Genomic DNA, 15,920 nt, shown 5'->3' on the forward strand with positions numbered 1-15,920 from the left:
AATGTGGGAATTTCAGTGTGTTTTCCTTTCATTATTTTTAACTTGAAAACAGAAACAGAAAGCCCCTTCTTTAAAGTTAAAACTTTACCGCCTAGAGTCTGTCAAAAGCAATATAAGCATCTGGATTTTAAAAAGGGAGCTTTTTCAGGATGTTAATTTAATATACTGGCATATTTCATGCATACTTTTTATATTTTGTATGCTTGGAGCTATCTCTAGAGTGACCACCCAGAAACAACAGACTTTTCAAAATTCAAAACTTACGAGCAAAAGATGATGTTCATGTAACGGTGCACATTTCAGGTAATATCTGCCAATCCTGGAAAACAAATGCTATGCATAACATTTCAGCTGTTTCATGTAATGCATTTATATAAGCCATCATGTAAAATAAAAGGGTTTACATTACCAACAATCTAACCTTTAGCTCCTGGAGGGTTACACTTCCAAAACAATTCCACTGTTAATAAGTAAGCTATGAATAGGGACATCTCCAATCTCATATGAGTAACAACTTTTCAAGGTAACATCTCAAGCCCACACTTTATTGGCAAAGATTCCACATTACATTGTATGTCGTGTGAGAGGAATTAATAACCAAGTATGGACCACTGTTCTAAATTGGGAATGCCATTGGAATAAGGAAAAGCATACATATGTCTTTCCCTAGTTTCCTGAAGAGCTTCTGTTCAGGTCTTTTGCAGCACCTCCTTAACCAGAATAAAGAGCTCTCCATTGCTTAATGTGAGTACTGGTTGCTGGCTGGCTTATGCACGTCAGGAACAAACACACTTTTTGAGAAAAATAGTCTAAAAATTCAGTGTGCTCAGCACGAAGCAGTTCTGTTTGTGCAAGCCATTTGCTACTGTATTTTCATGAATCAAGTTTGGAAAGAAAAAAAATTTCTTCAGTGGAACTCATTCATTTCAGAACTTGATTTTTGAATCCTTTACATATGTACATATATAATTCTACTTTTAGTTTTTAACAATTTCCCTGTCTTCAACTGTTCTGTGAGATTTCTTTGGGTAACTGTGCTGAAGCTCCCATATCATACAATTAAACAATTCCCCTCTTGACTGTACTGCAAGAGATATTTGAAGAGAGAAACAAGCATATGTTGACACTTTAAGATCAATACCAGTGATAAATACACAAGATTATCCCAAAACACAAATTATGAGAACAGGACAGATGGAAAACCAAACAGCAAAAAAAGTGGCATATTTAGCAGATGCAGACAGACATAGAGTGAGAGATGAAGTGTTATATTTCACCGATCATCACTGACATAGCATTTTTTCTTAATCTTTTTTTGAACCCTACTGTAATGGTCTTGCTGTAGTTATCCAAGAATTCAGTGTCCTCTGTTCACTATATCACATTTTATTTTGTTTCCTTCTACAATCATCTTAACCTTTTTCTTCCAAAATGACAAGGTGTAATTCTTCAATTCAAAACCCCTATTATTGAAAGAGCAAAGGAAAAAGCAGCATTAGGAAGAAAGACCTGGGGCTGCTGCCTATTCTACAGGTTTACCAGTTTTTTTACCTGAAGAAGTTATGCCAGCTCCACTACAACAGTTTCTGGAATAAAGTAACTTTCAAACTTTCAGCCCTAAAAGCATTAGCTGGAGAGCTGGAGAAACTGGGAGTATTTTGGAAGCTGAAGAATCAGGAAGTGGAAGGGTTACTTGATTTTTACATTTTTGTTTTATGTCTTAAACCCAATTTGAACTCAGGCACTGAGATTCATCCCACTTGAAATAACACAGTTGAAATAAATGCACTTACTCAGAGCTGCTACGGGCACTGATGGACACAATTTAAACTACCTGATGACTGTGGTGGGCAGATTACCAGGGGGAGGACCACTCAGTCTACTGGTGCCAGAGTGACTTTTTGACCTTTTGTGTAGCACCTGAACAGCCTCAGTTGTGTCCTGCTAAATCTACCTGTAACAGTTGATGAACAGAATAATTTTAAATTAGTTACAATCACCACCTATACATTTATGTATTGGAAAAAATTAGAGAAAAAACCTCCCTGCAATTTTTCAATGTTTTAGAGTTGGTTGTCATACCCTAAAGACAATTTTCTTCAATATATTGCTTAAAAAAAAAGTTATAAAATAAATATTGGCAGCAAAATGCTGAAGTTTAGGCATCCAGTCTCTCTAAGCAAATGCTGCATTAACAAGCTGCCAGAAGCCCAACAGCTGCATTTGATTTTCATAAAAGGGAGCAGATTGCTTCAGCTGCCCCCCGCAGGAAGGTGAGGCCCAGGGTGTATCCTGGCAGGCACAGCTCCTGCTGTCCCAGCCGTCCCACGCACAAGACAGAGCAATCTTACATAATGTCCCACAGTCTACCAAGCCCCTCTCACGTGGAGTGAGAATTTCTCATTTCCCACACATCCGACTAACTAGGGAGTGAGGCTGTGAGACAAATAAAGGCACTTAGCAACTTCCTAATCCATCTATACTCCATGGACACAATTAGATAGGATGGAATGTAATAATTGACTAACAACAGCCTTTTTTTATGCACTCTGAGAAGAAAGATTTCCCTAGATATTAATAGCTCATCTAGGTATCACTTTCAAAAGTCTACCTAGGCTGCTCTGGAAGGCAAAATTTGAGGCAAGAGCTGCAGTGCACATCTTTAAGAGGATTTCTTTTTCACCCAAGTCTACAAAATATTATTTATGATTCCATGACTGCTACCAGTTGCTGATGATATCACACTTGGCTTTTTTACATCTTTTCTGCCACCTGATTTCAGCTCCGAGAAATCCTACACTGCAGCAAAAGGCAGGAAGATGTCAGAAAGCATGTGCTATGACTTATCATACGCCAATCCTGCTGAGAACACAGACACTATGTAATGCCTGATAGAGTGCTTTTGCATTGGGAAATTAACAGCTTTTCCTTTGTCAGTAGTGCTAAATGAATTGGAAGATCACTGTGCTACAGCTTCTCAGTCAGGAGAGCTGTCAGCAGCTCTGCAATGGCCATCTGGGGAAAACAAACGCTTGGCCCAAAGCGAGATGACGTAACAGATGAGGAGCACTGGCAGGGACATGGTGGATTATATTAAAAACCTATCTTATTTGTTAGCTAGCTGTAGATGACAGCATTGGAGTGCACAATAAAATGCATTTATGATGCTCTGTAAATCCCTTGGGTTCACCACACTTGTCTACATTGTGAGCTCATTTATTGGCCAGGAATGAAACAGAAGTCAGTTGTGTTTCATTCAAGATTAAAATTGTTAGTTATCTATATTTCAAATAGTAGCTGCTGCATAGTGCAGAAGTCTGTCAACTGTATTTTGCCTTTTTTTGGCATGCACATTTTCACTTAAATTTCCACGCACGTTTTTTGTAAGAGAACATAAATGTTTTCCTGATTGCACCGTAAGATAATGTTCAATATGTATTATTTTAGTTCTACACAGAAAAAGAGAAAACCCAAACAGCAATGGCAAATGCCAAAACTCATGAGTCTGCTACTTCTGTTTTATGAAGAACAGAACATTCTTTGTGCTCGGCAAGATTTAATCACATTAATAACAAATTACTCTTATTAAAAATAATATTATCATTCCTACAGAATTATGATCAGTTCATGGCTATTTCATAAGCATGCAAAGGTTATCATAGATGCTTTTCTTTTGCATACACTGTTAGGTCTTCTCTTACCCATTGCAATAGAATGCATGAGATATGGATCCCGCTTGGTGGCTGAAATAGAATGACTCTTTAGTTCAGTAACCTGATTTACATCAGATTAATGGAGATCAGGAGCTGGCAGAAACAACAGTTAAAAAAAATTCAGTTTTGCTCAAACATACAGTACATCAACAATATTGATTAGGATGCAGTGAATCAGCAGACCAAAGTGATTGCATCCCTTTCTCAACATGACACTGAGAAGTCTACATGGTTTTGGTCCAATGAGAGCTTCTTCTAGCTGCAGAGATTGAAAAGGAAAAGGAGACAAATCCGTGATTCTACTTGTATCTTCACTATTTTAAAAACACTCAAAAACAGACAAGTACTACAGAGAGTACTTACTGTGTTCAGTGTTGGCCCATGCTTTGTGATGTGAAAGTCTGCACTGAAGGACCTCAGCCAATACACTTTTGTCCTGGCATTTACAATACATGTGCCCCATAATGAAATCTTAAAAGTTGAAATGCAGCAAGATAGAAGGTATAATCTGCATTAGTAATCAAGCTTACATGTACTCATAGAAAAAGAAGGAAAGTATCTTGAATAGATGTCAGAGGATCATCTCTGTCAACCAGGACTTCAACAGGAACACAGATTTAATTTACAGCTTTCTCAATTGAGAGTTGAACAGTATGGCACATTCTGAAAATTAAATTTATGTGTGAGCTTGTTTCTGGACTTGATTTTTTTGGATGGTGGGAGCTACTGAAAAACACACATTTGCATAGCTCTATTTGCTTACTCTATTTGTTCAAAGCTACCATAGTTTTCAAGCACCTTCCTTTACAGAATAGCAAAACCCAGGTAAAAATTAGGAAATGTGTTACATACAAAGTTTTCATAGCTCCCAGTAGTAAATAATTCCTCTCTCCCCACAAAGCAGGCAATTTTCTATAATTTCAGAGAATGCAGGAGTGTTTAATGCTCTGATCTGGAACCCAGATTGGCAGGGTTTTGCTGCCAGTTCAAAACTGACCTTAAACCAGTCATTTCTTCCTCTCCCTTTACAGGCCCATCCTCGTCCCTTTGTTTGTAACTTCTTGACCATTTATGGTGCTTTAATCATTCATGAACAGCTGTCAGTTTGCCTACATTCCTTCCCTTCCATCATTGGGATCAGTTGAGGTTTTGTTTCTAATCACAACCTAATTGGCTATTTAAAATGCATAATCCTCTACAGAAGATTACTGTAGCAGAGGCTTCCAGGAAATGCTCTTGCAGTATTGAAGGTCTTTGGCATGAAAGCTTGGGGCTTTCTAGCCAATTGCTCCCACCAAATCAACTGAGACATTTGGAAGAAAGCACAGGCAGCTTTCAAAGGTCTTCTACATTATGACATTTCCTCTGGAAAGCAGTGGTGGCCTAAGGCTGAGGTATAGGTTTGCACTGATGCTTCGGAGGAGGTGTTGCAATATAACAACAAACTGGATTAATACATGTAATAAATTGTTGAACTTCATTCTAAACCATTCACAATATGTGTAGTTTCAATAACTTTATCAAAAATAGAAATAAAGTGAGTATTTACAAGAAACTGCTTGTCTACCATCAGTGCTTTTTCTTACCCAATGACTGAAAGATATGACACCAAAATCTACTGAAGTTCTTAATCAATGAAGAAGAAGAGAAAAGGTGAGGAGAAAAGAGAGAAAGAGAATTACAAAAGAATTAACATTCCTAACCTGCTAAAGACCCAATAGGCACTGTTGGAAAAGGGATATCTTCTATAATAACCACATTTATTATGCATTACTAGTAAAATCCTGACAGGTTTATCAAGTCATTATACAGAAACCCTACCACTAGTGCATGCTCACATACCAAAAGCCCACAATCTAAAATTACATGTTTGGGCATTCATTGGATAAGAATATTCCAGGGGGGAAGATGGGTGAAAAAAAAGAGAAGACGCAAAAAAAAGTAATCTCCTAATAACATAAGAAGAGTTGGGCATATCTGTAATTCTTGACAACTGTATTATTTCCATCATCATTATCTCGACTTTACTGTATAAGCTCCCTGAAAATACATTGGAAAAAGGATACCTCACAATCCCCTGATCTTAGGAAATGATGAGTTTTAATTGCCTAAACCAACATTCTCTTCCACAATTTCTCTCTTTATAAAAGATCCTTACTGACTTGAAGTGCTCAGGACAAAAACAGGAGAACATTATGGAACACAGCAAATTTAAACACAAGTCAGTTTAAAATTTAACTGAAATAATGCAAGTTTTTGAACTGACCTCTGTGGAGCTGGGTGTTCTGATGGACCAGAAACAGCATGGGTGGAAAATGAGGGTGTGTTTTCGGAGCAAAGGTTATGATGACACTTAAGAGTGACATCTGGTTTACCCAAGAATAAGTGCCAATAAACACCTTCAGATGGAGAATTGATCACAGGCCTCAGCAATCATGCTGGAGACATGTGAAATTTATTGTAGGCCTCCCTGTTATTTACCTCACTAGAAGAAGCACAGTGCTAAAAAGCAAGAACAAACAAACAAACCAACCCACCAGCCCATGAGGATGTCAAAGAAACTGAAGGAGGAGATGAAGGCAGCGAGACCTCATTCAGCATCGCGACACAGCTGGTGTGGTGGAGACACTGGTCCAGGCTCACAGCTCACATCTCTGACTCTGTGTGTTCAAGCCAGTGGAGGCCCAGGAATATTATCTCCCATCTTTTGATGCTTATTTATTAGATTTGTACTGGAACAGCAAAGAACAAAGGCAAAGCAAACCAGGTCTCTTGCAAAGTATACTAATCAAGTGTGGTTGGATGACATTTCCAGGTCTCAGAATTCGACTTAGGTGGGTCCTTGATTAATTTCCTTGCTGAATTTGGCCAAAGCCTTCCTTGGTGGTGTGCTCATCAGCAGGAGCCCATACTGCAGCTACAAGTAAGAAATTGCACAGATGTGCTCTAAATATGAAGTTCCTAATGGAGAAGTTGAGTAAACTGACCTGAAACAGAGTCATCAGTGCTTCTCAGGGAGTATTTAAGCAGTGGCAAAAGCAAGGATATTTTTTGATACTGGCTCTATTATAAACAAAGGAAAAGTTTTAGAGCAGTAAAAAAAAAAGTGGACAAATGTCCTGGTTTCAGCTGGGATAGAATTTATTTTCTCCTTAATGTCTGGTACACTACTGTGGCTTGTATTTAGGATGAGAATACTACTGATGTTTTAGTTGTTGTTGAGCAGTGGTTACAATAAATCAAGAACTTTTCAGCTTCTCATACATCCCTGCCAGTTGGGGGTGCACAAGAATTTGGGAGGAGATACAGCCAAGACAGCTGACCCCACCTGACCCAAGGGACATTCCATACCATACAGCACCATGCTGAACAATAAAACTGTGGGGAGTTAGCTGAGATGTGCCAATTGCTGCTCGAGGACAGGCTGGCAATCAGTCAGCAGGTGGTGACCAATTGCATTGTGAATCACTTGTTTTGGACATTCTTTAATCATTATTATAATTTTCCCTTCCTTTTCCATCCCATTAAGCTGTTTTTTTTATGTCAATCCATGAGTTTTACCTCCAAAACGGAGGCATCAGACTTGTCACTCAAAAATTCCCAACTTTTCTGTGCTTCAAAAAAGAAGTTTGCACTGCAGCATGTCTGTTTTTTCTAGAGTTAGAACAAATCAATGGTTTTTCATGACAGCCTTCGTTCATCTTAACAATGCCACCTGAACCAGCATGGCCAGAGAGCTCATCAAACAGGCTATCCTGAAAGCATTTTCCTAAAGAAATCTGGACAGGTGGAAAAGAAATTTAATACACCTAAGTTTTTTAAAAAACAAAGCATTTGCTGCATGCTAGGACAGAGATTTTTGATTTGATTTGATTTTGTATTGAAATATTATCCACAAGGAGGGTTCAGACATTGAGCCTTGATAGATAGTCACAATAACTCTAATAAAGCAGCTGGTGTTGAGACTACCAAAGTTTACATATCAATTTATGACAGTGTGATGTTTCAGTATAGTATTCCTTAGTGGCAATTAGTTTTATTTGGAGTGATTAGGTGTTCAGTTACTTACAGAGGCCCAGGGTGTTAGCAACCATTCAGAGTTTGCTTGCAAATTTCTGCTTTGGAAAGCCTTTGAGTATTACAGATATTTCTTGTAATCAAAAATACAGAGGAAAAAAAAAAACATGGAAGCAATGCTTGCAATAAAAATTGTCCGACAGACTAGAATTAATGAGATAAGGCCAAGTTATTTAAAAATAAATTACCTAAATGTCAGTCCTCTGCCAATTTAGCAAAGAGGAATTAGTTTCAGCCAGAGCTGCAGCACTGGCAGACCTCCACCTGAAAAGCATTTCTGGAGCACATGCAGAGAGAAGGTCAGCTACAGGTAGACAAACATAAGATCACCCTTCTTCTCCTGTGCATAGAATCCTTCTATCCTGACATCCTGATCTGTTGGGAAAAAAATCACATGCCCATCCAGATAAGGCTCTGTTTGTGCAAACAGACCAGAGCTCTGAGCTTGCAGGGACTGCACAAATCCAATGGGGTCTCTGCTAATGCAGTGGATCCTGACCACCACTCCAGGGTGGATCCTATCCAAAAACCCCTCAGCATAACAGCAGCAGCATTACAATAATGCTGCCAGTTGTACAAAGAAGGCTGCACATTCTCCTGTGGAGAACTCTAAATCTCATATACAACCCGGTTCCCGAAGAGGGGGTGTTTTAACCATCCCATGAATAAAATCTTAAACATCAATTTGCTCAGGTGCCAGTGATACTGAAAGAAATGTGAATATAAACTGTCAAAATTTTAACATCCCTTATGACTATGAGATACTTTACCAGTAACACACATCCATTTTGATGGATCTGCATCTGCCTCTGGAGCAGAGACCCTTCCCTTAGTTAAACAAGGCATGAATCAATAAGATTAACATGGTGCTACTCTAGTAATATTTGCCCTTGTATACCACTCATGGACAGTATACAGCATGCGATATACTCTAGTTCTCTGCATGTCAATTCCAGCTCGCAGTTTTATTAGTCCATGAATAATATATTTGAAAGACATCTATTTCTGATGTATTTGCTTTAGTGTTGGGGTTTTAGTTCATTAATAATTTCCCCCATCTCTGTTCTGGGCATGAGAAAACTATTTTGGCCCTAGAAAAGGCACAACAGCCTTCAGAAATCCCTTGCCAGTGATGAGAAGCAGAAGTGCCATGGTCTTCTGCCTTACATCCGCTTCTCCTCAAACCACTCTCTGAAGTTTCAACCAGTCTGTCTTGTGTGACTACACATAGACACTGACTCCCAGTGATTTTGGCTATTTCTTTTCCTCGTTTTAAAGTCAAAAGTGTTTTCAACACAATCTTTGTACCACAGCTGAAGAGTGGTTGATGAATTTCCTGTGAAAATAAGACCTAGTGTGTTATACAGAAAATTGTAAGCAGTGACACTGAAGCTTTAAAATGTTTACAGAGAATATTTTCAAGAAGCAATCTATGAGGTACTCAGAATGAGCCACAAAATACTAACAGATATAAAAAAATAATATTTTACAGATCTCCCTTCTATAATTTATATAATCTTTCTTGTATAAGACATGGTCTCCTGACTCTGTAGCAATTAGGATTAACATTTTTTATTATTCAAATTACTATTATTTGGTCTTAGAAATAAGAAGCTGTTTAAAGTAATAATATTTTAATTACTTACTCATAAACAGATCTGTAATACTGTGAAATATTTGTATCAATGCTATTAATAATTAAGGAATTTCTGACTATATTAAAGTCACCAAGACAGAATCCATTAAGTACAATCAAAGACATCAAGAAAACAAAAATATGAAGAGTCTGAGAGCATGACATCAAAAAGAGAGGTATATCCATATAATTATTCAACACCAAATGTTAATCCAATGAATAAAAGCACTAAGGGTTTAGAGTAATTTGGCTAGCACACAAAAATCACTTTGCTACAATAATCACATACTCAGACTAATTGTGCACCTGATTCTACAATAAACTCACAGCTTAAAACATTAAGCAGAGGGTTAAGACACTGGTACTGAAGGTGATAGGACACAATTAATTATATGTTCACTGTGTTTTAGAAAAGTTTTTTTTAAACATCAATGCTAACTTGATCTACAGCAATCCAAGAGTCAGACTGACCATGTTCATTGGATACACACTCTTTTTTTCCCTTAATACTACAATTAGCATACACATTGTACTTGATGGGGCTGTAGGGGAAGAAAGAAACAGAACAAATAAGTGATGCAATATATACATACCTTGGGCTCATTTAGTTTCTTTAATATTAATTTAAGTTAGTCAATCACTACTTTTCTGCATTTTTGTGGTCACTGGTGCTGTTTCTCAGTGTTGTTCTTAACACAACCTGTGTCTTGAAAAGGTCTGTGGAAAAAACAAGCCATCTAGATTTCTGGAGATGTTCTGTCTCTCCTCACAATAGTAAGTTACCTCTGAGGACACACTTTAAATCACGTATCTCTAATTATAAACCGTAGCTTTGCTGTTTCCAGATCCTTCCATATTGCCTTTGTTCCAAACAAGCGCCACCTGTTTCCAATAGCGAAATACCTTATTAGTCAATTTCTATCAATTAACCTTCAGAAACCACACACTGCATTACAAAAGGATTATGAATGTAGATCAGATCACAGTCCATCACAAGGAGGGAATTAGGTGTATACATAATCAAAGTCCATTACACCATATACTGTGTGTAAATTACCACAGCAGGGCAGCATCAATGTTTCCACGATATCTCAAAAACCCTTGGTGCATACTAATAGTCGGAGCTTCTCTTGCAATGAAGGGGCCTAGAAGTAGTTAGCAGTCTGACTAATACCCCTGGCATTAGAATTTCAAATAATTTTATTCTCCCCGCTTTTATCTACAATTCATATCAAAACAAATGCTTTTCTTGTGCCCAAAGAGAAATATTCTTCCCCACACACAAGTCTAATCTGTCAATGAAAATTATTTATATTAACAAAAAGAATTATGAACCTGAGGTCACAGAGCTATTTTGCTACAGAAATTAACCCAAATTTCCACTACATACTAAGCATGAAGAATCCTTAGCTTTTCCTCCTTAATTCCTGTGTTTTCTTTATTTTCAAATGCCACATCTTCTTTTTGTTCTTGGGTCTGGCAAATCAACAAATAGGCCTGAGTTGGTTGTCCATTCTAATTCCAGTGCCATAACAAACACTCAGCAGCAGTGGCATCAGCTGACAATTAAAAACATAACAACTTACTGTTGAGAACTGGCAAGGGATGTACCCTGTGATCCGACACTCCTTCATTTCTAAAATGCTGCCTCGGCTCTTAAGCTTCATGATCCCTGTTAACACCAATACAAATTGAGAAGCTGAACTCAGATGTAATGATTGCAAGCTCTTAGAGATCACAGCCCTGCTACCAGACACCAAACTGAATGGACTGCAGAAACAAGTCATAGCAAAAATGTTATTAACTGTTCCCAGTAGTCACTGCTTTGCGATACAGATTAACCCAAATGCGTTCTCTCTATCTGAACCTCTGTGGAAAAACAACATGTATGTGAAAAATCATCCTTTTTCTGCAGCTCAAGATTTTGGTGTCATCTATTGTATTCCTTGCTCCTGACATTGCCATGTTTCCTCAGCTATTTGCAGTGTTGGTTGACCTAAAGAAAAGTGAAAATCAAATGTGGTACCCTAAAGTAATAGGTTTTCTGTACTATAACAGGTTTTTTTTTAAATCAACAGGTTTTCTGTACTAATGAAATTTCTGTTTAAAGATTATCCCAGACTCCTGGAAGCCAGGGACACAGGGCACTGAAGCCACTGTGGCCTAGGTCTGTCTTACTTTCAAGAACCCTTAGAGTGTTTTGAGGCAATACCGGCTGTTATATGAGAGTTGCTCTTGTATAGAGCCATGACCAAGGGTAGTTATCTCATATGAACAAACCTCAGGATTATGAGTTGGGCGTCTTAGAGTGGAAATGTGGCTACTTTCTCACATGTAGTTTCATCTCTTCATCTTCAAAAGCAAAATCAAACTGCATAATTGGACCTGATCCTGACAGAATTAAGGCTAACACATTTCTCCATCCCACCACACACATGTGGCTTCTGCAGTTGTAATTTATGTGTAAGTGTGCAAGTGTATGAAAAAAATAAACCTCATTATCATAGCTACCATGGTGACTAAAAACCCACATGAACCTGCAGAAGGAAAAAGTCAGCAAGAGGAAAACATTATTTCTTAAGGTTCAGTTTCATTTAATTGAGGCCTTTTTATTTCTGAAGAGAGAAGCAAAAATGTAGTTTGAAAACCTAATATATTAATGCCTTTTGTATGATTGAGTGGAGATAATACAGGGTTCTCATTTAATCTTACTTCTTGCTGTCTTTCTGGTATAGCACAAATGAGAAATTGAAATTTTTGTGAAATAGCCACGTGCTGAAATTGTAGCACAGTTTAACTGATAGTAGAGTTCTAAGTTGCATAATTTTCTGCTCTCTTTTCCTACAAGGTTTTTAATGTCTCTTCCTAACAGGAGCTGGACAAATAAGATTAAAGAAATGCAGTGATCACTCAGACTGTGGATTTTGGCTCATACTTTCAAGCCACTCAGTATAGGGAAAACACCCCAAAACATATTTTTCAACTTTCTGGTGTTTTTCAACCTTTTTTTTTCACCCTGGGCACCTCCTTCTCTATTCTGGTCCTTCCCATGAGTGGCTGAATGGAGGCTGGTACTTGCGCAGCTCCTGACACACTACATCCCAGTTGCAGAGTTTTCTCATGGCAGTGCAGAACACACTTGTGTCAGTAAATATGCCGCGGAGGTGCATGACTGGAAACAAAACTGTGGGTGCGGGGAACAAAACACACATTGTGGAGGCTGCTGTTCAACGGAGTTATTTCCCATGCCCCAGCTGATGTCCCTGTGATCTGTAGACAATGCCCACCAAGAAGCAGCAGGGAGATGTCCTTGCTGTTGAACTCAGAAATAAAATTCCCCACCCCCCATACTGGGGATGGGAATCACTTCAAGATTAGGAATCCAGGTATATTTAATTAGACTGTCATGTGCCATTTGCCAACTGGCTAAACCATTTTTCCAGACCTTCATTCCCAATTCACACCACTGTAAATGAAGGAAGAGCTATGTACTCAGCCGCCTGGTTAAAAGCCAGCCATAGAAGACCTACAGAAACAGATGAGTAATAATGAAGCAAGTGATGTACGTAAAACTAACTCAAATGTCAGGTAGTGATGTGTGTTATGCAATGTATACACAGCTAGCTTTCAGCTGCAAAGATATTTTGCAGAAAACCTTTCTTCCAAAATCCCAGGATTTGATGCACTTCCAATTGTCTTCACACACGAGTACTTTGACATTTACATCTCAAAAGTGTGAATGACAACAGAACATATACTGGGGCCTGTCAAATAATCCTGATAGAAGCTCTAAAGATAAATCTCCAAATACAAAATGCTCTAGCACATCATTCAGTCATACAGACATTAGAACTTTATTCCAGTATTAAAGCCATTAACTTACTTTGGACATACTCTTTTCTGTAACCTGTACCTATTAAATTATTTCACTAGTCCCTTGCTCGGAGCATTCATCTCTCTATTACTCATAATTATTTCAATGTGCTCCCTTTTTGCCCTTTTCTTTCCACTAAGACAGCAATAATTATGAAGCTGTTTCTTGCCCTGCACATCCTTGCATCAGCAAGAGCAGTGGACCTCCATCAGGCTATGTTGTTAATCTTACCCATAATGACAGAACTTGTAATATATGGAATCAAATCTATTTTACAGCTCATTTTACAGCTCCAGGGTTAGTTGTAACAGTGACAGCTCCTGTGAGATGAGATTAATAGATCTTTTACAAAACATGTAGAGCATTTGATCTGATAAGATTTTCTAGTAGTTTTAATGTTCTCCACGTCTTGATTTTTTTTTTGTAACTACTATATTCCAGACAGAGGTGAAAAAAAAAGTTAGTTTTTATACTGATGCCCGAAAAAAATTCCCTGCACTATCCTTTCTTAATATTTTTGTCTAATTATTTTTTTAACTACACAGAGGCTTCAAGCGTCATTATGAAGGTTTCTGTTTTAATTCTTTTTAAGTCTGGTCTACAACATTAAATGCATTTTATAGATTTCCTGACAGCTTAATGACTTGGACTTGTAAAATTTTTTTTCTTTATTAGCAATGCTGAAAAAACCTCAACAGCACTGCTTCTAACAGAGCAACAAACAAAAAAGCCCACCCCCCTAAATGGGATTTGACATAAGGAATTTTGTAAGTCTGAATTTAATATGCTTGTTTTCAGTGGCAGGCAGCTTTAGGAACTAATTACACGTAACTTAAGTACATTGAAATTGCCACTATGACTTTCGTTTATGGGGTGTGATACGAATAAAAGACCAGCCTGGATTTTTGAGCAGAATCATTCTAGGCAGCAAATCTGAATCTCTTTGAACTCTGGGGGATTTAGATGTAGGCTGACATTTGTGGCTTTGGTACCTCTCCACAAGATTTCACAAACCCTGAATATCAAACCAAATTCCCTCAGAAACTGGAGTTGCTCTGATCTACTTCATGGAGGCAGTAAGCGAGTTAGGTTCAACAAGTGGTTTACTGAAGTTCAGTGAAGGATTTTAAAATTAGAAATCATCACCCCAGATGTAAAAAAAAAAAAAAAAAAAAAAATATTATGGTTGCACAAGCAGGAAAGCCTGTGGTTTATAGAGGGCAGGGTGCATGCAAGCATTACAAGCTGCTGTGAGAAAACTCATTTTAGATATCATGTACTTTCTTTTACTGAAATCCTTCTGTGAGACTTTTTTGTATTTCATAATCTGAACTAACAAGATCCAGAGACTCTTAGCTTTTCCAGAACTTTTCATAGTTGTTGTATTTGAAAACATGATTGTTAGTGCACTGATACAAGCAATCCTTTTGATTCTGTTTCCTATGACTATTCTCAGCATAATAATAGTATCAGATTGACTATTATTCATCCCATGAAAATCCTATTGATTTCACTGGGGTAGTGTAAGACTTTGAACATTTACAGATGCTGGATTATACTCCTGGCAGCTTCTTATGGATCTCTTGCATCCTGCTATAGTTTCCACCCTCCAGGGAGCTTTCCTTGGTAGACCCACGTCCTCCATAATGGTTTCACCCAGTGGTCTTTGCTCTACCCGTTAGAGCCCAGGGATCCTTTGGGATAGGCATGAGGCCAAAAGGCAATCAAAGGTCATTCTAACATCTTTTACTGGAAAATGTGCCTTGTTATGTTGAAGAGTCAATTAGCTGTCAGATATGCAATTAAGGCAACCTATGTTGTGTCTCATTAAATCAGATATGAAATAAAGAATAAATGATTTAATTTTTTTTAAGACAAAGGTTATCCTGGTCTCAAAAATACCTGAGCAGCTTCCATGAATAAAATTTATCCTGGAGCTATTTAGGATAATATTTCCAAAATATTACGTGTCCTTTGACTCATTAACTTAAATAAGCGCTGAGTGGCTGAATCCTTGTGTACTGCTTAGAAATTTGGGATAACAGGAAACAAAGATCTCTATGAAAATATAGCATTGCTTGTATTTTAATTGCTCTATTAGCACTTTTTCATCAAGACAGTCCTAGAACACAGGAACAAAATAGATAATCCCTAAGAGTAGTGAAGTCCAATGTCTTGTACGAGTGCAGCACAAGCAGTCAGCAGAAACAGTCAAAGCTGTTCAGCTATCAGCACATCTGACTAATGGCTTGAAGATGGAAACTGATATGGGAATAAGACAAATATGAAATTCAGAATTTTCACAAATTTTATAGGATCTTGAACAAAATATTTGAATCTTTCTTGAAGACAGTTCTATACTTCTGGGATACTACTTATTTGAAACAGCTTGTTTCCACTGGTAGTGGTAGTGGTAGTGGTAGTGGTAGTGGTAGTAGGAAGACACCTGGAAGTCTCTTGAGCCTCCCAGATAATTCAAGCAGTATCTGGTTAATAGCTTGATATACCCCAGGTGGCTGATAAGGACAGAGAACAAATAACACAGTAACAACAAGTAATTAAACATGGCTAACTGTGCTTGTTTGCTTTCTTTTTTTTTATTGTGGATGTCTATTTTAAA

At 37.8% G+C, this 15,920-nt stretch overlaps 1 long non-coding RNA gene across 1 annotated transcript in view; it reads right to left on the reverse strand.

Moving 5' to 3' along the window:
• The window catches only part of LOC140683974 (uncharacterized), a 93,612-nt gene extending 82,512 nt beyond the window's left edge, over positions 1–11,100 (reverse strand). Inside the window, exons 1-2 of the long non-coding RNA XR_012055698.1 lie at positions 11,013–11,100; positions 265–10,308 (exon numbers count right to left, since the gene is read on the reverse strand). This is a non-coding gene — a long non-coding RNA (uncharacterized lncRNA). The remainder of the gene's footprint in view (positions 1–264; positions 10,309–11,012) is intronic.
• Between the last annotated feature and the right edge of the window lie 4,820 nt (positions 11,101–15,920).

This window comes from Taeniopygia guttata, chromosome 4 (assembly GCF_048771995.1).
Source record: "Taeniopygia guttata chromosome 4, bTaeGut7.mat, whole genome shotgun sequence".
Lineage (NCBI taxonomy): Eukaryota > Metazoa > Chordata > Aves > Passeriformes > Estrildidae > Taeniopygia > Taeniopygia guttata.